Below are 22541 nucleotides of genomic sequence, written 5' to 3' on the forward strand. Positions count from 1 at the left end.
AGAGTTGGAATGTTGTCAGAACCAGGGATGTTTTCTTCCTCTTGGTCCCTAAGGTTTCAGTGACTGCATGAACCATTTTTGTCACTTCTGTTTGATTTCCCTTTGATTTTTCAATCCTCTCTCTCTCTCTCTCTGGTTTTTGAGCAGATTCTTTGTGTTTCCTTAAAAATACAAACAGGAAGTAAAAATGCCAGTCTGTCTGACTTGTCAATTTTATTTATCCATGAGAACCTTGCTAATTGGAATGTCAAGTAGCATTTTACATTATTTAGGGGAATGATAATTGATCTGGCCAGCCCGAGTTACAGCCAATCCAGCTTCACCTTTGGGGCTGGGGGTGAGGAGTCATGGTAAGAACGCAGTCCAGGGAGCAATGAATTGGGACGGTGTGTGTGTGTGTGTGTGTGTGTGTGTGTGTGTTTGCACGCGCGCGTGCCTCGTGGAGTGAGAAGAATCCACAGAGCTCAGGATCACAGTCTAATATATTCCAAGGTGACTCTTACAGTAGAGAGGCCAGAATTCAATCACCAGATGGTACTCAAGAGGGGCTCTATTTCATTTTACAGGACACCTTTCCAAGTAGATTACAAAATACAAAAAGTATATAGTGTTGGTGAGTGACTCCTTTTTCTTGGAGTTTAACCACAGTGAAGCAACCTATTTCTTTGAAATTGCCTGACAAAATCTCTGACCGCTCTCCTGCTTATTCCCCTTCCCACACTTGCTTCCTTTTTTTAACTTGAGTAGCTCAAAGTAGTATAATCCTGAGGGCCTCAGCAGAGGCCATTCCCTCTGCCAGCACACACTTCCCCAGACATGTCTGAAAATCCTGCCTTCTCTTCCCTGGGGTATCTGTTCAAATGTCACCTTGCTTACTGGTCTTGTCTGAAAATCAATTACAAAATAACACTCGTATCCACTCTTTCCTTGATACTTACTCTTGTTCTCTTTATAGCAACGACACCCTCTGATGTATTATTAATATTTTTTGTTTCTGTTCTTTCTCCATCATTGGATTATAGTGGCTTTGGGTTTTCAGGATCCTGTACTCATTGCCTAGACATCACATGGAACATGTTTGACACTCAGTACATATTCCTTGAATGCCTGAAAGATATTCTTTTTTGTTGTTGTTGAGAGAAAGAGAGAGAGAGAGAGAGAGAGAGAGAGAGAGAGTGTGTGTGTGTGTGTGTGTGTGTGTGTGTGTGTGTGTGTGAATGGAGGAGGGACAGAGAGAAAGGGAGAGAGAGAATCTCAAGCAGGTTCCCCACCCAAAGCCAAGCCTGATGCAGGGCTCCATCTCAAAACCCTGAGATCATCACCTGAGCTGAAATCAAGAGTCAGATCCTTAACCAACTGAGCCACCCCAGTGCCCCAAAAGATATTCCTAATAAAACAGTAGAATGCATGAGCTCTGTGGGGAATGGGGGAAATGAGACAAAAAAGCCTCATCAGAGATGAAATGGGACAGAATCTCTTCAAAGGGGACAGTCCCTACACAAGATACTGAAATTAACTTCTTGACAGCAAAATATAAATTGTAGCATTTCAACTATGTGAGCAATGCTGTTCATGTGAAAATTAATGATGTCTTTTCCTCTTTCCTAGGAGTTAATGTAACCACATGCAATCAGGTAATGACACAAGAATATCAGAATTCCTTCTTCTGGGATTTTCAGAGGAACCAGAACTGCAGCCCCTCATATTCGGGCTTTTCCTCTCTATGTACCTGATCACTGTGTGTGGAAACCTGCTCATCATCCTGGTTGTTGCCTCTGACTCCCACCTCCATACCCCCATGTACTTCTTCCTGGCCAACCTGTCCTTTGTAGACATCTGTTTCACCTCCACCACCGTCCCCAAGATGCTGTGGAACATCCAGACTCAGAGCAAAGTTACAACCTATGCAGGATGCATCATACAGATGTACTTTTTCATAATCTTTTCAGGATTGGACATCTACCTTCTGGCCGTGATGGCTTATGACAGGTTTGTGGCCATCTGTCACCCCCTGCACTACACGGTCATCATGAACCCCCGGCTCTGTGGACTGCTGGTTCTGGTGTCCTGGATCACGAGTGTCCTGCATTCCTTGTTACAAACCTCAATGGTATTGCGGCTGTCCTTCTGTACAGAGGTGGAAATCCCCCACTTTTTCTGTGAACTCAATCAGATGATCCAACTTGCCTGTTCTGACACCTTTCTGAATAACATGGTGATGTACTTTGCAGCTGTGCTGCTTGGTGGTGCTCCCCTGGCTGGGGTCCTTTACTCTTACTCTAAGATAGTTTCCTGCATACAGAGAATCTCATCAGCTGAGGGGAAGTACAAAGCATTTTCCACCTGTGCATCTCACCTCTCAGTTGTCTCGTTGTTTTATTGTACGGGCCTAGGAGTGTACCTTAGCTCTGCTGCTCCCCAGAGCTCCCACGCAGGTGCAGTGGCCTCGGTGATGTACACGGTGGTCACCCCCATGCTGAACCCCTTCATCTACAGCCTGAGGAACAAAGACATGAAGAGGGCTCTGATGAGATTCTCTGGGATGGCAGCTATCAAAGGGCCAGTTGTCCTGGGGCTAAATAACTTATCATAATTGCATGTCTCAAAGCCTTAGAGTCAGAAGTTATGATTTTTAAGCAGATTGTGGAAATAGAACTTGCCTCTTTCATTTATTTCTTGGAATTTTAACTTTTTCAACTTCTTAGTATAACTTATTAAGTTTTTCACTTTCTTTGATATCCAACTGTTTTCCCTTCATTTTCATCCTTCATTTCTTACTTTATTCCCAATCTTTCATATGAAAATATTAGAAATTCCCATTTATCTCATGAAACTGCTTCGATTTAAGATTCTATTTATTTTAAAAAAATATTTTGCTTATTTATTTATTTATGTTTTTTAATAATAATTTTTTATTCTGTTATGTTAGTCACCATACAGTCCATCCTTAGTTTTTGATTTGGTGTTCCATGATTCATTATTTGCGTATAACACCCAGTGCTCCATGCAATATGTGCCCTCCTTAATACCCATCACCAGCCTATCCCAATCCCCCACTCCCCTCCCCTCTGGAGCCCTCAGTTTGTTTCCCAGAGTCCATAGTCTCTTGTGGTTCATTCGCCCTTCTCTTTACACCCCCTTCATTCTTCCCTTCCTTCTCCTACAGATCTTCCTGCTATTCCTATGTTCCATAGATGAGAGAAATCATATGATAATTGTCTTTCTCTGCTTGCCTTATTTCACTTAGCATAATCTCCTCCAGTCCTGTCCATGTTGCTGCAAATGTTGGGTAATTGTTCTTTCTGATGGCTGAGTAATATTCCATTGCATATATAGATCACATCTTCTTTTTTTTAATAATAATTTTTTTATTATATTATGTTAGTCACCATACAGTACATCCCTAGTTTTTTATGTAAAGTTCCATGATTCATTACTTGCGTATAACACCCAATGCTCCATGCAATATGTGCCCTCCTTAATATCCATCACCAGCCTATCCCATTTCCCCCCCAAACTTTCTTTTCTTTTCTTTTTTTCTTTTTTAGATATATAATAGACCACATCTTCTTAATCCAGTCATGTGTTGAAGGGCAGCTTGGCTCCTTCCACGATTTAGCTATCGTGGACATTGCTGCTATGAACATATGGCCCTTCTCTTCACTACATCTGTATCTTTGGGGTAAATACCCAGTAGTGCAATTGCTGGATCATAGGGTAGCTCAATTTTTAACTTTTTAAGGGACCTCCACACTGTTTTCCAGAGTGGCTGTACCGGCTTGCATTCCCACCAACAGTGTAAGAGGGATCTCCTTTCTCCACATCCTCTCCAACATTTGTTGTTTCCTGCCTTGTCAATTTTTGCCATTCTAACTGGTGTAAGGTGGTATCTCAATGTGGTTTTGATTTGAATTTCCCTGATGGCTAATGATTTTTATTTATTTATGTTTAAGCATTATTTATTTATCTATTTAGAGAGAGAGAGAACAAGCAGGGGGAGTGGCAGGCAGAGGGAGAGAGAGAAGCAGGCTCCCCATTGATAAGGGAGCATAATGTGGGGCTCAATGTGGGGCACCAACCTAGAACCCCAGGATCATAATCTGAGCCAAAGATCTACGCTATTCAACTGAGCTATTCAGGTGTCCCAAAGTGCTTGGATTTCTAAGAATCATTTCTTCCCAGAGGACAAAAATCACACCAGATAATATGTCTTTAGTTTTACTAAAACTTACCACTAAGATGAAAAAAATTCAACTTGGCATTTGTGTGTGTGTGTGTGTGTGTGTGTGTGTGTGTGTGTGTGTGTGTGTGGTTGGGGAAAATATGGGATTTATTATCAGAAGATTAAATTTTGCGTCTGGTTCTATCACTTATTAGCAATTGCTCTTAGTGTGTCATTAACCTTCGCAAACCTTAGTCTCCTGGCTGGTAAGTGAGAATAAGAATAGCTGCCTTGACAACTAGGCTATTTTGGTTATGTTTGTTATGTTGTTGTTATGTTATGTTATGTTATGTTGTTATGTTATGTTATGTTATGTTTGTTATATTATGTGATGTGATGAATCCGAGACCACAGTTTTTCATTTTGTGTCTGTTATTTTGTGTATAGCTCTTCATTAACTGCTCTTCCTCATAAGCATACTAGGGTGTTTTATAATACTTTATCAATTTTATTCTCCTAACTAGGATCCTGTTATCCACTCAGGCTGTATGTCCCATTGCTTACATTAGTCACTGGCAGTCCTAATTATCAAATACATATCTACCAGTGGAATCTACATGGAAAGAGATATTTGAATAAATAGAATTTTTAAAAGATTTATTTATTTATTTATTTATTTGAGAGAGAAAGAACATAGCGAGAGGAGCAGAGGGAGAGGGAGAAAATCTCTAGCAGACTCGGCACTGAGCATGGAGCCCCTGTGGGGCTTGATCTCACCACCATGAGATCAAGACCTGAGATGAAACCAAAAGTCAGTCACTCAACTGACTGCACCAGCCAGGCACCCCTGGAATACATGGAATGATTTAATATGGACCTGGAGTCAAAGATGACCTCTAATATCATAAACGAAATTTCAAATTGTCCTTTGTATCACTATGCACTACATTTCTTTTCATGATGTACATCTCTCAACCAAATATGGAATATCAATGGCAGTGTGTCGGGGGATTTACTCACTGGGGTGAATGATTGGTTAACCTGTTAGAGATGAAGGACTTAAAAGTAAAAACTACAAAATATTGCTGAAGAAATTAAAGAAGACATAATTATGGGATGGCATGATGTGTTCATGCTTGGAAATTTTCAATTTAAAATTTAATTTTAGGATAGGTTCTTAAAAGTGTTTCCCCAAAACCCCCTTTTTCTTATTTTCATATTGTCATTGAATCTGTAGATCTTTTGGGCAGTATTGCCACCTGGACAACTTAAAATTTTAATTTATATTTCCTCTAACACAGCTTTGCTCTCAAACTGTGCTCCACAGACCAGGACCTGCAGCATCAAAACCACAGGGAGCTCGTTAGAAATGCAGCCCCTGCACCCTGGAGACCTGATGAGTCAGAAGTTGCATTTCAACTACAATCCCTGGTGAATTGTGCACACAGTGAGGTTGGAGAACGTTGTCTCACCTTCTCACCATTGACCCTTGGAACTGGATCATTACTTTTGTTGGGTGCTGTCCTGTGGATTACGGTCTTCAGCAGCATCATTTCAGATATGGCCAAATATCCTAAGGGCACCTCTGCCTGAGGACTGCTGCCCCAGAGTTGCAGAACTGGAAGCATCCTGACATAATTCCAATTAAGACTACATCCCTCCTTGGTTTATGCCTTGGAGCAGACCACTAAATCCTTCTGAGCCCCATTTCTATGATGGAGAATAGAACTCACAAAAGTACTACTTCTTATATTGAACCTTTGTAAAAATTAAATCATAGAGTCCCTTTAGTGTGCTAAGCTAGTCTATGCTGCATGAAATCTAAATGTGTCTCTTATAATTAATAAATTCTTCATAATAAGGGACTGAGTGACAGATCTTAACTTGGGATCTAACTATGAAATTTGTTTTGGCTAAATTTTCATGAAGCCAAGCAGTGCAGGACCCAAGATTTTATAGTAAAGGAACAAATGTCTCCCCTTTCTTGAAGAAGGAAATAGTTACTTTCTAGAGATAGATCAGGGGTTGTCTCCCCACCATTAATCAATGCTTTGAAGACCTAAGGGAACTAGTCAGATGAATTCCTTAGGATTAAACTTTTGGGAAAACTTGAACTCAGGGTTGTGATGAGGTGCTGTGGGTTTAGACATCTGGAATGCAGATGAAAGGAGAAGAAGGAATCAAAATGAACTCACCTGGATTATCATGCAGTGTCCTAGGATCAGAAAATCAGTCGGCAAAGTTCTTATTGTGTCGAGACCATTGGCCCATAAGGAAATCATGTACTTACAGGTTAGAGTAACAAGAGGAAAACCTGCCTAAAGAGCAGACACAGGGCTTCAAATTTCTGCACCAGATTCTTGCTGTGGCTCAAGGTTCTCATCTAGGGAGTAAATGTTTAAAATGCAGGCAACTGTAGTGGTCACATATGTCACGAACTCCTTGCCTTGCATGTGGTTTATTGATTAAACTCACAATAAAAGCAGAGATAGAACTTGGCTCGAGGCCTTTAGCCCCTAGAGCATCTGCTCCCCTGGCCCTCTCCTTTTTCCGACTAAGGTGTCTGGAGTAATCTTTTCATTCACAATATCAGGGTTTGCTGGCCAAACCCACCACCACTGGGCAACACCAAAGCAAAAGCTGTGAGCAGAGTGGGTAACACAACAAGAACAGGTGTTTGCTGTAGGATAAGAGAAAGAGGAGGTCAAAGCGTCCTGCTTCTTTGGAAACATTCTAAGGCAATGGACACTATCATTCACTGTCATTTTTATATTTATATATTATGTGTGATGCCCACAACAGCATAAAACTTACATAATGTATACAAATGGAACAAAATTCATTCCTCCACAATTCTCTCTTTCTCTCTCTCTCTGTCTTTACTCTGTCTCTAGTTTGTCTACATTCTGCATTTTTTATTGCCTAACACAACTTCAGCTTACTATAAATGCTTTACCTCTGTTTACTGTACTGATAACTTCTCTATTCCCTACACATACGTACATGCACACACACAGTGTAGGGAGGGAGAGAAAGAGAGAGTTCTCCGTTGTTGTGGTACTTTGTACCCTTGCACTTGAAGCACAACTGTATTAGGAAGCAGAGGAAAGAGAAAGGAAGGAAGGAAGGAAGGAAGGAAGGAAGGAAGGAAGGAAGGAAGAAAGAAAGAAAGAAAGAAAGAAAGAAAGAAAGAAAGAAAGAAAGAAAGAAAGAAAGAGAAAAGGAAAGAAAGGAGAGGACAGGCGAAACTGTGAGTCACAGAGCTTCATTTTCCCAAGAGAATTAAATTTTCTAATGTAGGTATTCCAAGGGAGTAGTCATGACTAAGGACAACAAGATCCAAACAGAATTAGAAGGATGAACACCACTCCTTCTCAAACTCTTCCAAAGAAATTCAAAGGGAAAACACTTTCTACTTTATTCCAAGAGGCCAGCATTTCACTGATATCAAAGTCAAATAAAAACATTACAGAAAAGAACTGGAGGGGTGTTAAGATGGCGGAGGAGTAGGGGACCCCTTTTTCAGCCGGTCCCCTGAGTCGAGCTGGATAGGTAACACACCAGCCTAAATAACCACGGAATCAGCCTGAGACGCAGGAAGATACATCTGGATCTCTACAATTGAACATCTCCAGCTCTGAGTATTGAGGTACCAAGAGGGGAGCTGTAAACCATGCACAGATATCGGAAGATAAACGGAAGGGGGAGGGAGCCACCGCATTTGGGCGCTGGGAAGCGGCAGCCATCTGCACGGGGGAGCAGGCAGACTCACGGAGGGCACCCGCGAGAGAGCAGACTGAGACCCTGAACCAGGTGCGCGCGCCACCAGGCTTCTCACGAAACTCTGGAATCGAGGTGTGCTTACCGGGCATAGACTGAGACCGGGAGACCCGGGAGCGCGCGGGGCAGCCGGTGGCTGGCGGCATTAGAAACACAAAGGACAGAGACGCGCCAACCCTGGAAGTGAGGGCAGGGACACCGGGTTGGTGCGCACATCCCGGGACGCTGCAGGGTTGAGCAGCACCAACAGTAATAGAGTTAAAGTGGCCAGAACATCAGTGGAGAATGGGCCGCAATCCCTCTGTTCTGTGACAATGCAGCCTCTGCTGCTCTGACTCTCAGAAGAGGCATAGCCGACCGCCAGGGAAAGCTGCCAGAGAACAAAAGCCTGGAAATACCGGCAAAGAGAGTGCCCATCCCCATCCCCCCTCGCAGGGGACACGGAGACTGTAACCAAAAAGGGTTGCCTGAGTATTGGCGCGGCAGGCCCCTCCCCCAGAACACAGAAGGCAGGCTGAAAAATCAAGAAGCCCACAACCCAAGGCGCCTGGGTGGCGCAGTCATTGAGCGCCTATCTTCGGCTTAGGGCGTGATCCCAGCATTCCAGAAAGGAGTCCCTCATCGGGATCTTCCGCTGGGAGCATGCTTCTTCCTCTCTCACTTCCCTGCTTCTGTTCCGTTCTTGCTGACTGTCTGTCTCCCTCTCTCAGATAAGTAAATAAATAAAATCTTTAAAGATGAAGCCCACATCTCTAAGATCCCTATAAAACAAGGGGCACAGCCTGGGACCCAGTAAATAATTTGGGCTCTGGACAACCCCGCAACCTCTCCTCATCAGAATGACAAGAAGGAGAAGCCCCCCACCCAGCAAAGAAAAGACAGTGAGTCTGTGGCCTCTGCCACAGAAATAATGGATATGGATGTAACCAAATTATCAGAAATGGAATTCAGAGTAACAATGGTCAAGATGATGAGTAGACTTGAAAAAAGTATTAAGGAAAATGTTACTGAGAATATAGAATCCCTAAGGGCAGAAATGAGAGCGAATTTGACAGAAATTAAAAATTCTATGAGCCAAATGCAGGCAAAACTAGAGGCTCTGACGGCCAGGGTCACCGAAGCAGAAGAAAGGGTTAGTGAATTGGAGGATGCGTTAATAGAGGAAAACATGAAAATAGAAGATGGTCTTTAAAAAATCCACGCCCACGAATGTTGGCTATGGGAGATTACTGACTCAACGAAACGATCCAATGTTAGAATCATCGGCATCCCCGAGAGGGTGGAGAAAAACAGAGGTCTAGAAGAGATATTTGAACAAATTGCAGCTGAAAACTTCCCTAATCTAGCAAGGGAAACAAAAATTCGTGTCCAAGAGGCAGAGAGGACCCCTCCCAAGCTCAACCACGACAAACCCACGCCACGTCACGTCATAGTCCATTTCGCAAATATTAGATCCAAGGATACAGTATTGAAAGCGGCCAGGGCAAAGAAATTTCTCACGTAACAAGGCAAAGGCATCAGAATTACGTCAGACCTGTCTACACAGACCTGGAATGAGAGAAAGGGTTGGGGGAGCATTTTTAAAGCTCTTTCAGAGAAAAACATGCAGCCAAGGATCCTTTATCCAGCAAGGCTGTCATTCAGAATTGATGGAGAAATAAAGACATTTCAGAATCGCCAGTCACTAACCAATTTCGTAACCATGAAACCAGCCCTACAGGAGGTATTACGGGGGGTTCTATAAAAGTAAAAAGGCCCCAAGAGTGATATAGAACAGAAAGTCACAGCCAATACAAAGACTTTACTGGCAACATGGCAGCATTAAACGCATATCTCTCAGTACTCAGTCTTAATATTAATGGTTTAAATTCTTGCTTAAAACGCCACAGGGTTGCAGATTGGATAAAAAGAAATGACCCATCCATTTGCTGTCTACAAGAGACTCATTTCGAACCCAAACATGCATTCAGACTGAGAGTAAGGGGATGGAGTACCATCTTTCACGCAAATGGACCTCAAAAGAAAGCTGGGGTAGCAATTCTCATATCAGATAAACTGGATTTTAAACTACAGACTATAGTTAGAGACGCAGAAGGGCACTATATTATTCTTAAAGGAAATATTCAACAAGCGGATATGACAATTATAAATATATATGCCCCCAACAGGGGAGCAGCAAGATACACAAGCCAATGCTTAACCAGAATAAAGAAACATGTAGGGGCGCCTGGGAGGCATAGCGGTTAAGCACCTGCCTTCGGCTCAGGGCGTGATCCCGGCGTTCTGGGATCGAGCCCCACATCAGGCTCTTCTGCTGGGAGCCTGCTTCTTTCTCTCCCACTCCCCCTGCTTGTGTTCCCTCTCTCGCTGGCTGTCTCTATCTCTGTCAAATAAAAAAAAATCGTTAAAAAAAAAAGAGACATATAAATAAAAATACATTAATAGTAGGGGACCTCAACACTCCACTCTCAGAAATAGACAGAACACCCTGGCAAAAACTAAGCAAAGAATCAAAGGCTTTGAATGCCATACTCGACGACTTGGACCTCATAGATATATATAGAACACTACACGCCAGAACCAAAGAACTCTTTCTATTCTAATGCCCATGGAACATTTTCAAGAATAGACCATGTTCTGGGACACAAAACAGGTCTCAGCCGATACCAAAGGATTGAAATTATCCCCTGCATTTTCTCAGACCACAACGCTCTGAAATTAGAACTCAACCACAAGGAAAAATTTGGAAGAAACTCAAACACTTGGAGACTAAGAACTATCCTGCTCAGGAATGACTCGATAAACCAGGAAATCAATAATCAAATTACACAATTTATGGAGACCAATGAGAATGAAAATACAACAGTCCAAAACCTATGGGATACTGCAAAGGCAGTCCTAAGGGGGAAATACATAGCCATCCAAGCCTCACTCAAAAGAATAGAAAAATCTAAAATGCAGTTTTCATATTCTCACCTCAAGAAGCTGGAACAGCAACAGAGGGACAGGCCTAATCCATGCACAAGGAAGCAGTTGACCAAAATTAGAGCTGAAATCAATCAAGCAGAAACCAGAAGTACAGTAGAGCAGATCAACAGGACTAGAAGCTGGTTCTTGGAGAGAATCAATAAAATTGACAGACCACTGGCAAGACTTATCCAAAAGAAAAGAGAAAGGACCCAGATTATTAAAATTATGAATGAAAAAGGAGAGGTCACGACGAGCACCATTGAAATTGGAAGATTATTAGAAATTTTTATCAACAGCTATATGCCAATAAACTAAGCAATCTGGAAGAGATGGAATCCTTCCTGGAAACCTATAAACTACCAAGATTGAAACAGGAAGAAATTGATTTCTTAAACAGGCCAATTAATTATGAAGAAATTGAGTCAGTGATAAACAACTTCCAAAGAACAAAACTCCAGGCCCGGACGGTTTTCCTGGGGAATTCTACCAAACATTCAAAGAAGAAATAATACCTATTCTCCGAAAGCTATTTCAAAAAATAGAAACAGAAGGAAAGCTACCAAACTCATTCTATGAGGCCAATATTACCTTGATCCCCAAACCAGGCAAAGACCCCCTCAAAAAGGAGAATTACAGACCGATTTCCCTAATGAATATGGATGCCAAAATCCTCAACAAGATACTTGCTAATAGAATCCAACAGTTCATTAAAAGGATTATCCACCACGATCAAGTGGGATTCATACCTGGGATGCAAGCGTGGTTCAATATTCGCAAATCAATCAGCGTGATACATCATATCAACAAGAAAAGACTCAGGAACCATATGATCCTCTCAATCGATGCCGAAAAAACATTTGACAAAATACAGCCTCCTTTCCTGATTAAAACCCTTCAGAGTATAGGAATAGAAGGTACATTTCTCAATCTCATAAAAGCCATCTATGAAAAACCTACTGCAAATATTATTCTCAATGGGGAAAAGCTGGAAGCCTTTCCCTTAAGATCAGGAACACGACAAGGATGCCCACTCTCGCCACTATTATTCAACATAGTACTAGAAGTCCTTGCAACAGCAGTCAGACAACAAAAAGGGATCAAAGGTATTCAAATTGGCAAAGAAGAAGTCAAAATGTCTCTCTTCGCAGATTACATGATACTCTATATGGAAAACCCAAAAGAAGCCACTCCCAAACTATTAGAAGTTACAGAGCAATTCAGTAACGTGGCGGGATACAAAATCAATGCTCAGAAATCAGTTGCATTTCTGTACACGAATAACGAGAACGAAGAAAGAGAAATTAGGGAATCCATCCCATTTACAATAGCACCAAAAACCATACGTTACCTTGGAATTAACTTAACCAGAGACGTAAAGGACCTTTATTCTAGAAACTATAAATCACTCTTAAAAGACATTGACGAAGACATAAAAAGATGGAAAGATATTCCATGCTCATGGATCGGAAGAATTAACATAGTTAAAATGTCCATGCTACCCAGAGAAATCTACACTTTCAATGCTATCCCGATCAAAATACCGAGAACGTTTTTCAAAGAACTGGAACAAATAGTCCTTAAATTTGTATGGAACTAGAAAAGACCCCGAATCTCCAAGGAACTGTTGAAAAGGAAAAACAAAGCTGGGGACATCACAATGCCGGATTTCGAGCTGTACTACAAAGCTGTGATCACAAAGACAGCATGGTACTGGCACAAAAACAGACACATAGACCAATGGAACAGAATAGAGAGCCCAGAAATGGACCCTCAGCTCTTTGGGCAACTAATATTTGATAAAGCAGGAGAAAACATCCGGTGGGAAAAAGACAGTCTCTTCAATAAATGGTGCTGGGAAAATTGGACAGCTGCATGCAAGAGAATGAAACTTGACCACTATCTCACACCATACACAAAAATAAACTCCAAATGGATGAAAGACCTCGAGGTGAGACAGGAATCCATCAAAATTCTAGAGGAGAACATAGGCAGCAACCTCTACGACATCGGCCAAAGCAACCTTTTTCATGACACATCCCCAAAGGCAAGAGAAACAAAAGATAAAATGAATTTATGGGACTTCATCAAGATTAAAAGTTTCTGCACAGCCAAGGAAACAGTCAGAAAAACTAAGAGGCAGCCCACGGAATGGGAGAAGATATTTGCAAATGACACTACAGATAAAGGACTGGTATCCAAGATCTACAAAGAACTTCTCAAACTCAATACACGAGAAACAAATAAACAAATCAAAAAATGGGCAGAAGATATGAACAGACACTTTTCCAATGAAGACATACAAATGGCTAACAGACACATGAAAAAATGTTCAAAATCATTAGCCATCAAGGAAATTCAAATCAAAACCACACTGAGATACCACCTTACGCCAGTTAGAATGGCAAAAATAGACAAGGCAAGAAACAACAATTGTTGGAGAGGATGTGGAGAAAGGGGATCCCTCCTACATTGTTGGTGGGAATGCAAGTTGGTACAGCCACTCTGGAAAACAGTGTGGAGGTCCCTTAAAAAGTTAAAAATGGAGCTACCCTATGATCCAGCCATTGCACTACTGGGTGTTTACCCCAAAGATACAGACGTAGTGAAGAGAAGGGCCATATGCACCCCAATGTTCATAGCAGCAATGTCCACAATAGCTAAATCGTGGAAGGAGCCGAGATGCCCTGCAACAGATGACTGGATTAAGAAGTTGTGGTCCATATATACAATGGAATATTACTCAGCAATCAGAAAGAATGAGTTCTCAACATTTGCTACAACATGGACGGCACTGGAGGAGATAATGCTAAGTGAAATAAGTCAAGCAGAGAAAGACAACTATCATATGATTTCTCTCATCTATGGAACATAAGAACTAGAATGATCAGTAGGGGAAGAAAGGGATAAAGAAAGGGGGGGTAATCAGAAGGGGGAATGAAACATGAGAGACAATGGACTATGAGAAACAAACTGAGGGCTACAGAGGGGAGGGGGGTGGGGGAATGGGATAGACCGGTGATGGGTAGTAAGGAGGGTACATATTGCATGGTGCACTGGGTGTTATACACAACTAATGAATCATCGAGCCTTACATCGAAAACCGGGGATGTACTGTATGGTGACTAACATAATATAATAAAAAATCATTATTAATAAAAAAAAATAAATAAAAAAAATAAAAAAAATAAAAAATGGGTAATTGGCAGCAGAAAAAAAAAACAAAAAAAAAAAAAAACAAAATACCGAGAACGTTTTTCAAAGAACTGGAACAAATAGTCCTTAAATTTGTATGGAACCAGAAAAGACCCCGAATCTCCAAGGAACTGTTGAAAAGGAAAAACAAAGCTGGGGGCATCACAATGCCGGATTTTGAGCTGTACTACAAAGCTGTGATCACAAAGACAGCATGGTACTGGCACAAAAACAGACACATAGACCAATGGAACAGAATAGAGAGCCCAGAAATGGACCCTCAGCTCTTTGGGCAACTAATATTTGATAAAGCAGGAAAAAACATACAGTGGGAAAAAGACAGTCTCTTCAATAAATGGTGCTGGGAAAATTGGACAGCTACATGCAAAAGAATGAAACTTGACCACTATCTCACACCATACACAAAAATAAACTCCAAATGGATGAAAGACCTCGAGGTGAGACAGGAATCCATCAGAATTCTAGAGGAGAACATGGACAGCAACCTCTACGACATCGGCCAAAGCAACCTTTTTCATGATACATCCCCAAAGACAAGAGAAACAAAAGATAAAATGAATTTATGGGACTTCATCAAGATTAAAAGTTTCTGCACAGCCAAGGAAACAGTCAGAAAAACTAAGAGGCAGCCCACGGAATGGGAGAAGATATTTGCAAATGACACTACAGATAAAGGACTGGTATCCAAGATCTACAAAAACTTCTCAAACTCAATACATGAGAAACAAATAAACAAATAAAAAAATAGGCAGAAGATATGAACAGACACTTTTCCAATGAAGACATACAAATGGCTAACAGACACATGAAAAAATGTTCAAAATCATTAGCCATCAAGGAAATTCAAATCAAAACCACACTGAGATACCACCTTACGCCAGTTAGAATGGCAAAAATAGACATGGCAAGAGACAATAATTGTTGTAGAGGATGTGGAGAAGGGGGATCCCTCCTACACTGTTGGTGGGAATGCAAGTTGGTACAGCCACTCTGGAAAACAGTGTGGAGGTCCCTTAAAAAGTTAAAAATGGAGCTACCCTATGATCCAGCCATTGCACTACTGGGTGTTTACCCCAAAGATACAGACGTAGTGAAGAGAAGGGCCATATGCACCCCAATGTTCATAGCAGCAATGTCCACAATAGCTAAATCGTGGAAGGAGCCGAGATGCCCTGCAACAGATGACTGGATTAAGAAGTTGTGGTCCATATATACAATGGAATATTACTCAGCTACCAGAAAGAATGAGTTCTCAACATTTGCTACAACATGGACGGCACTGGAGGAGATAATGCTAAGTGAAATAAGTCAAGCAGAGAAAGACAACTATCATATGATTTCTCTCATCTATGGAACATAAGAACTAGAATGATCAGTAGGGGAAGAAAGGGATAAAGAAAGGGGTGTAATCAGAAGGGGGAATGAAGCATGAGAGACTATGGACTATGAGAAACAAACTGAGGGCTACAGAGGGGAGGGGGGTGGGGGAATGGGATAGGCCGGTGATGGGTAGTAAGGAGGGCACATATTGCATGGTGCACTGGGTGTTATACACAACTAATGAATCATCAAGCCTTACATCGAAAACTGGGTATGTACTGTATGGTGACTAACATAATATAATAAAAAAATCATTAAAAAAAAACATTACAGAAAAGAAAAGTATAGATCAGTAGGAATGTTGAAGTTAAAAAGCTTTGACTAGGGGTGCCTGGTTGGCTCAGTCGTTAAGCGTCTGCCTTCCACCTAGGGCATGATCCCAGGTTCCTGGGATCGAGCCCCGCTTTGTGCTCCCTACTCTTCTGGGAGCCTGCTTCTTCCTCTCCCACTCCCCCTGCTTGTGTTCCCTCTCTTGCTGGCTGTCTCTCTCTCTGTCAAATAAATAAATAAATAAAATCTTTAAAAAAAGAATCTTTGACTAAATATTACCAAACTAAATATAGCAGACTTTTGCCCATGGTGTATAAAAAGATTATGTATCATGACCAAGTGGGATTCATTCTTAGAAGGCAAGGATGGATTAATTTATGAAAACCCCTCCCTGTTATATGCCACATTAACAGAATGAAGGATAAAAGGCAGGATTATCTCAACTGATGCAGAAAAAAATTGACAAAATTCTGCAGTCTTTCATAATAACAACATTGAAGAAACTGAGAACAGAAAATAATGAATCATGGAACTCTACGTCAAAACCTAAGGATGTAACTAGGGATGTACTATATGGTGACTAACATAATATAATAAAAAATATTATTTAAAAAAACTAAGGATGTACTGTATGGTAGATAGATAGATAAATAGATAGATAGATAGATAGATAGATAGATAGATAGATAGATAGATAATCTCTTCTGTATCCATTCATCTTTCATTTTTTCATGGCTGAGTAGTATTCCATTTCATATATATATCATCTCTTCTGTATCCATTCATCTGTCAATGGACGTCTGGGCTCTTTCCATTTTTGGGCTACAGTGGACATTACTACTATAAATATTGGGGTGCAGGTGCCCCTTCACATCACTCTTTGTATCTTTTGGGTAGGTAGTAGTGCAATTGCTGGGTAATAGGGTAGCCCTACTTTTAACTTCTTGAGGAGCCTCCATATAGTTTTCCAGAGTAGCTGTACCAGCTTGCATTCCAACCAGCAGTGTGGGAGGATTCCCTTTTCTCTGCATCCTCGCCAACATTTGTTGTTTCCTGACTTGCTAATTTTAGTCATTCTGACTGGTGTGAGGTGGTGTCTCCTTGAGGTTTTGATTGGTATTTTCCTGATGACAAGAGATATTGAGCATTTTTTATATGTCTATTGGCCATTTATGTCTTCTTTAGAGAAGTGTCTGTTCATGTCTTCTGCCTATTTCTTGACTGGATTCTTTGTTTATTGGATGTTGAGTTTGATGAGTTCTTTATACATGTTGGATACAAGCCCTCTATCTGATAAGACATTTGCAAATATCTCCTCCCATTCTGTAGGTTGTCTTTTGGTTTTGTAGACTGTTTCCTTTGCTTTGCACTAGATTTTATCTTGATGAAGTCCCAATAGTTCATTTTTGCTTTTGTTTTTCTTGCCTTTGGGGATATGTCTTGAAAGAAGTTGCTGCAGCCAAGGTCAAAGAGGTTGCTGCCAGTGTTCTCCTCTAGGATTTTGATGGATTTCTGTCTCACATTTACATCTTTCATCCATTTTGTGTTTATCTTTGTGTATGGTGTAAGAAAATGGTCCAGTTTCATTCTTCTGCATGTGGCTGTCCAATTTTCTCAACACCATTTATTGAAGAGACTGTCCTTTTTCCATTGGATATTCTTTCCCGCTTTGTCAAAGATCAGTTGTCCATAGAGTTGCAGGTCCATTTCTGGGTTCTCTATTCTGTTCCATTGATCTACGTGTCTGTTTTTGTGTCAGTGCCATACTGTCTTGATGGTTTCATTTTGTAATACACTTTGAAGTCTCTAATTGTTATGCCACCAGCTTCGGTTTTCTTTTTCAATATTCCTTTGGCTATTTGGGGTCTTTTCTGATTCCATATGAATTTAAGGATTGTTTGATACAGCTCTATGAAAAATGTTGATAGTATTTTGATAGGCATTGCATTGAATGTGTAGATTGCTCAGGGCAGCATAGACATTTTAACAATGTTTATTCTTCCAATCCATGAGCGTGGAGTGTTTTTGTATCTTTTTGTGACGTCCACAATTTCTTTCATAAGTGTTCTGTAGTTTCTGGAGTACAGGTCTTTTACCTCTTTGATTACGTTTGTTCCTAGGTATCTTATGGTATTTGGTGCTATTGTAAATGGAATCAATTCCTTAATTTCTCTTTTTCAATCACATTGTTAGTGTATAGAAATGAAACTGATTTATGTGCATTGATTTTGTATCTTGTCATGTTGCTGAATTTATGTATGAGTTCTAGCAATTTTGGTGTGGAGTCTTTGGGGTTTTACATATAAAGCATCATATTATCCGGGAAGAATGAGAGTTTGACTTCTTTGCCATTTTGAATGCCTTTTATTTCTTTTTGTTGTCTGATTGCTAAGGCTAGAACTGCTAGTACTATCTTGAATAATAGTGGGGAGAGTGGGTAACCCTGTCATGTTCCTGACCTTAAGGGAAAACTCTCAGCTTTTCCCCATTGAGAATGATATTCACTGTGGGCTTTTCATAGGTGGCTTTTATGATATTGAGATATATTCCCTCTATCCCTACACTGTGAAGAGTTTTAGTCAAGAAAGAATGCTGTACTTTGTCAAATGTTTTTTCTGCATTGGTTGAGAGGATCATATGGTTCTTCACTTTTCCTTCATTAATGTGATCTATCACATTGGTTGATTTGCGAATGTTGAACCACCCTTGCATCCCAGAAATAAATCCCACTTGGTCATGGTGAAAAATCCTTTTGGTGTACTGTTGGATCCTATAGGCTACTTTCTTGATGAGTATTTTGGCATCCATGTTCATCAGGCATATTTGTCTGTAATTCTCTTTGATGGGTCCTTGTCTGGTTTTGGGATCAGGGTAATGCTGGCCTCATAGAACAAGTTTGGAAGTTTTTCTTCCATTTCTATTTTTTGAAAGAGCATCTGTAGAAAAGGTATTATTTCTTCTTTCAGTGTTTGGTAGAATTCCCCCTGGGAATCCCTCTGGCCCTGGACTCTTGTTTTGGGGGAGGTTTTTGATTACTTTGTCAATTTCCTTCTGGTTATTGGTCTGTTCAGATTTTCTACCTTTTTCTGTTTTAGTCTTGGTAGTTTAAAAGTTTCAAGGCATGAATCCATTTCTTCCACATTGCCTAATTTGTTGGCATATAGTTGCTCATGATGTGTTCTTACAATTTTCCCTATTTCCTTGGTATTGGTTTTGATCTCTCCCATTTCATTCATGATTTTATAATTTTGGTCCTTTCTCTTTTGTTTTGGATAAGTCTGGCTAAGGGCTTATCGATATTATTCGTTCATTCAAAGAACCAGCTTCTAGTTTCGTTGATCTGTTCTACATTTCCTTTGATTTCCATTACATTGATTTCTGCTCTAGCTTTCATTATTTCTCTTCTTCTGCTTGGCTTTGAGGCTTTATTTGCTGTTCTTTCTCCACCTCCATTAGGTCTATGGTTAGATTGTACATTGGGGATTTTTCTGCTTATTTGAGAAAATCTTGGATGGCTATGTACTTTCCTCTTAGGACTGCCTTTACTGTATCCAGGAGGTTTTGAACCAATGTGTTTTCATTCTCATTAGTTTCCATGAATTTTTTAAGTTCTTCTTTAATTTCCTGGTTGACCCATTCATTCTTTAGCAGGATGCTCTTTAACCTCCAAGTGTTTTGAGTTCTTTCTGAATTTCCTTTTGTGATTGAGTTCCAGTTTCAAAGCATTGTGGTCTGATAACATGCAGGGAATAATCTCAATCTTTTGGTATTGGACTGAGACCTCATTTGTGACCCATCATGTGATCTATTCTGAAGAATATTCCATATGCACTCGAGAAGAATGAGTATTCTGTTATTTTAGGATGGAATGCTCTGTATATATCTGTGAAGTCCATCTGGTCCAGTATGTCATTCAATGCCCTTGCTTCTTTGTTAATCTTCTGCTTAGATGATCTGTCCATTGTTGTGAGTGGGGTGTTGAAATCCCCTATTAGGAATAGGATAGACCGGTGATGGGTAGTAAGGAGGGCACGTATTGCATGGTGCACTGGGTGTTATACACAACTAATGAATCATCGAGCCTTACATCGGAAACCAGGGATGTACTGTATGGTGACTAACATAATATAATAAAAAATTAAAAAAAATGAAATCCCCTATTAGTAATGTATTATTATTGATATGTTTCTTTACTTTGGTGATTAATTGGTTTATATAATTGGCGGCTCCCATGTTGGGGGCATAGATATTCACAATATTTACAATAGTCAGGTCTTCTTGTTGGATAGTCCCTTTAAGTATGATACAGTGTCCCTCTACATCTCTTACTACAGTCCTTGGTCTAAAATCTAATTTGTCTGATGTGCAGATTGCTACTCCAACTTCTTTTTGATGTCCATTACATGGTAAATGGTTTTCCAACCCCTCACTTTCAATTTGGAGGTGTCTTTAGGTCTAAAATTAGTCTCTTGTAGACAGCATATGAATAGTTCTTGCTTTTTTATCCCATCTGATACCCCGTGTCTTTTGGTTGGAGCATTTAGCCCATTTACATTCAGAGTAACTATTGAAAGATATGAATTTAGTAGCAATGTATTGCCTGTAAAGTCCCTGTTTCTGTAGATTGTCTATGTGTCTTTCTGGGCTATGTTAGTCTTGGGGTCTCTCTTTGCTTAGATTGAAAGATAAATGAATCATGAGAAAACACCTGTAGCTTAATATACTATTTTCCCCTGGCACTGGAGTTTTACAATCTTGTGGGATCCATAAAGTTTATCTTCTGATATCTGCCCACAGTTCAAAGACTCCCCACCTCCTACTTTACAAAAAGAAGTCACTTTTCTACTTGTAGAGTTTCAGATATATTTTCCTACATCTCACGCTGAATTCGTGTGTGTTCAGAATGGTTTGATACATATCCAGCTAAATTCAAAGGAACAGATGAAACGAGGCCCCTAGCCATCTGCCACCTTGCCATACCTCCACTTCAATGGCTTTTTAATATAATCTCCCTGAGCCTCAGCTTCTTTATTTCTGAAAGTAATGTGCATAGTACACATAACTTTGAATGAACATTGCAAGAAATAAATGAAATGTGTCAACATATTTTGTTGAGTCCAAAGAAAATGTTCAGATGTAAAGTTGTATGGCTATCTAGGCATGTATTTATTTGTATACATTTTTGTTTCAAAATAAATACACATGTACATAAACACAGACCCGTTTTTTAAATAATTTTCTTATTTGGATATAGTTGGCCCACAATGATACACTAGTTTCAAGTGTAGAACATAGGGATTCAACTTCTCTATACATTATGCGATGCTCACCACAAGCGTAGCTACTGTCTGTCACCACGCAACACTATTACAACATCATTGACAATATTCCACATGATGCACCTTTTATTCCCATGACTCATTCATCCTATAACTGGAAGCTTGTACCTCCCACTCCCCTTCACCCATTCTGTCCGTCCCCCACCTCCCTTCTGGCAACAATGAGTTTATTCTCTGCATTTATAGGTCTGGGTCTCCTTTTTTATGATTTATTTATTTATTTGAGAAAGAGAGAGAGAGAGCAGGAGAAGGGACAGAGGGAGAGCGAGAGAATCAGACTCCCCCTTGAAGGCAGAGCCTGATGATGAGCTCAATCTCATGACCCTGAGATCATGACCTGAGCCAAAATCAAGAATTGGACATTCAATCTACTGAGCCACTCAGGCGCCCCTGGTTCTCCTTTTTTGTGTGTTTGTTGATTCATTTTACACACAGACTCTTTTATAATCTCTTCCTTTATGTTGAAAGAAAACTTGAGGGAAAGTTGAAGAGTATAAATATGAAAAGAATAAATGTTTGAATTATCATGAAATTAAAAGTATGTGGTGATATAGACACAAAGATTTAAAGTAAATGATAGACATACATTTAAATGATGGATTACTTTTCCTATCTTAATGCCTCCAAGACATCAAAATGTAAAGCACATTTGCGTTTATTCCCTGAGAAGATCTCTACTGGCCAAAGAGGATGAATATCTCCAAATTGATTTTAAAGTTCTTCTACTTAAAGGTGGGATTATAACAAAATTTTTTACCCAGGGGAAGCTCAGTGAATGAATGGAGAATCTTAATCTCAGGTTCCTTACCAAAGCTTATTGGATGACTTTTTGTATTCAAGTCCTACTGCTAATGCAAAATGACTGCATTAGTGTTTTAAAACACATTTATCTTCCTAGAATTCTATGGATCAGAAGCCTGAAGTGGTTCTCACTGGGCTAAAATGAAGATGTTTGCAAGGCTTGGTTCATTCTGGAGGCTATAGGGAAGATTCTACTTCTCTATTCCAAGTTCATGTTATACTGCAAAAATAATCTTAAATATATTTTGTCATTTTCTTAAGATTTTATTTGTTTATTTGAGAAAGAGAGGGAGAGAGAGAGGAAGAGCATGAGTGGGGGGAGGAGTGAGAGAGAGGGAGAGGGACGTGCAGACCCCACAGTGAACCTGGAACCTGAGAAGGGCTCAATCCCAGGACCCACAGTCCATGACCTGAACCAAAACAGAGTGATATGCTCAACTGACTAAGCCATCCAGAGGCCCTTGCATATATATATTTCTTATAATGAACAAATGTGTCGCAACGAGGAACTAAATTCCTAATCTCTGGAAAATGTGTCATGAAGCTGAGGTTTCTCTTGCTCACTGTTTATATCAGGGACTTAATTCTCCTCCTTGTTGAAAAGAAAAACAGCAGTTTTCTATAGA

At 40.2% G+C, this 22541-nt stretch overlaps 1 pseudogene; it reads left to right on the plus strand.

Moving 5' to 3' along the window:
• Positions 1 to 1624: 1624 nt before the first annotated feature.
• On the plus strand, positions 1625 to 2453 carry LOC123792283 (olfactory receptor-like protein OLF4; annotated as a pseudogene).
• The last annotated feature ends 20088 nt before the right edge of the window (positions 2454 to 22541 follow it).

The sequence above is a fragment of the Ursus americanus genome, chromosome 14, assembly GCF_024610735.1.
Source record: "Ursus americanus isolate L20-20 chromosome 14, mUrsAme1.1.p, whole genome shotgun sequence".
NCBI lineage: Eukaryota > Metazoa > Chordata > Mammalia > Carnivora > Ursidae > Ursus > Ursus americanus.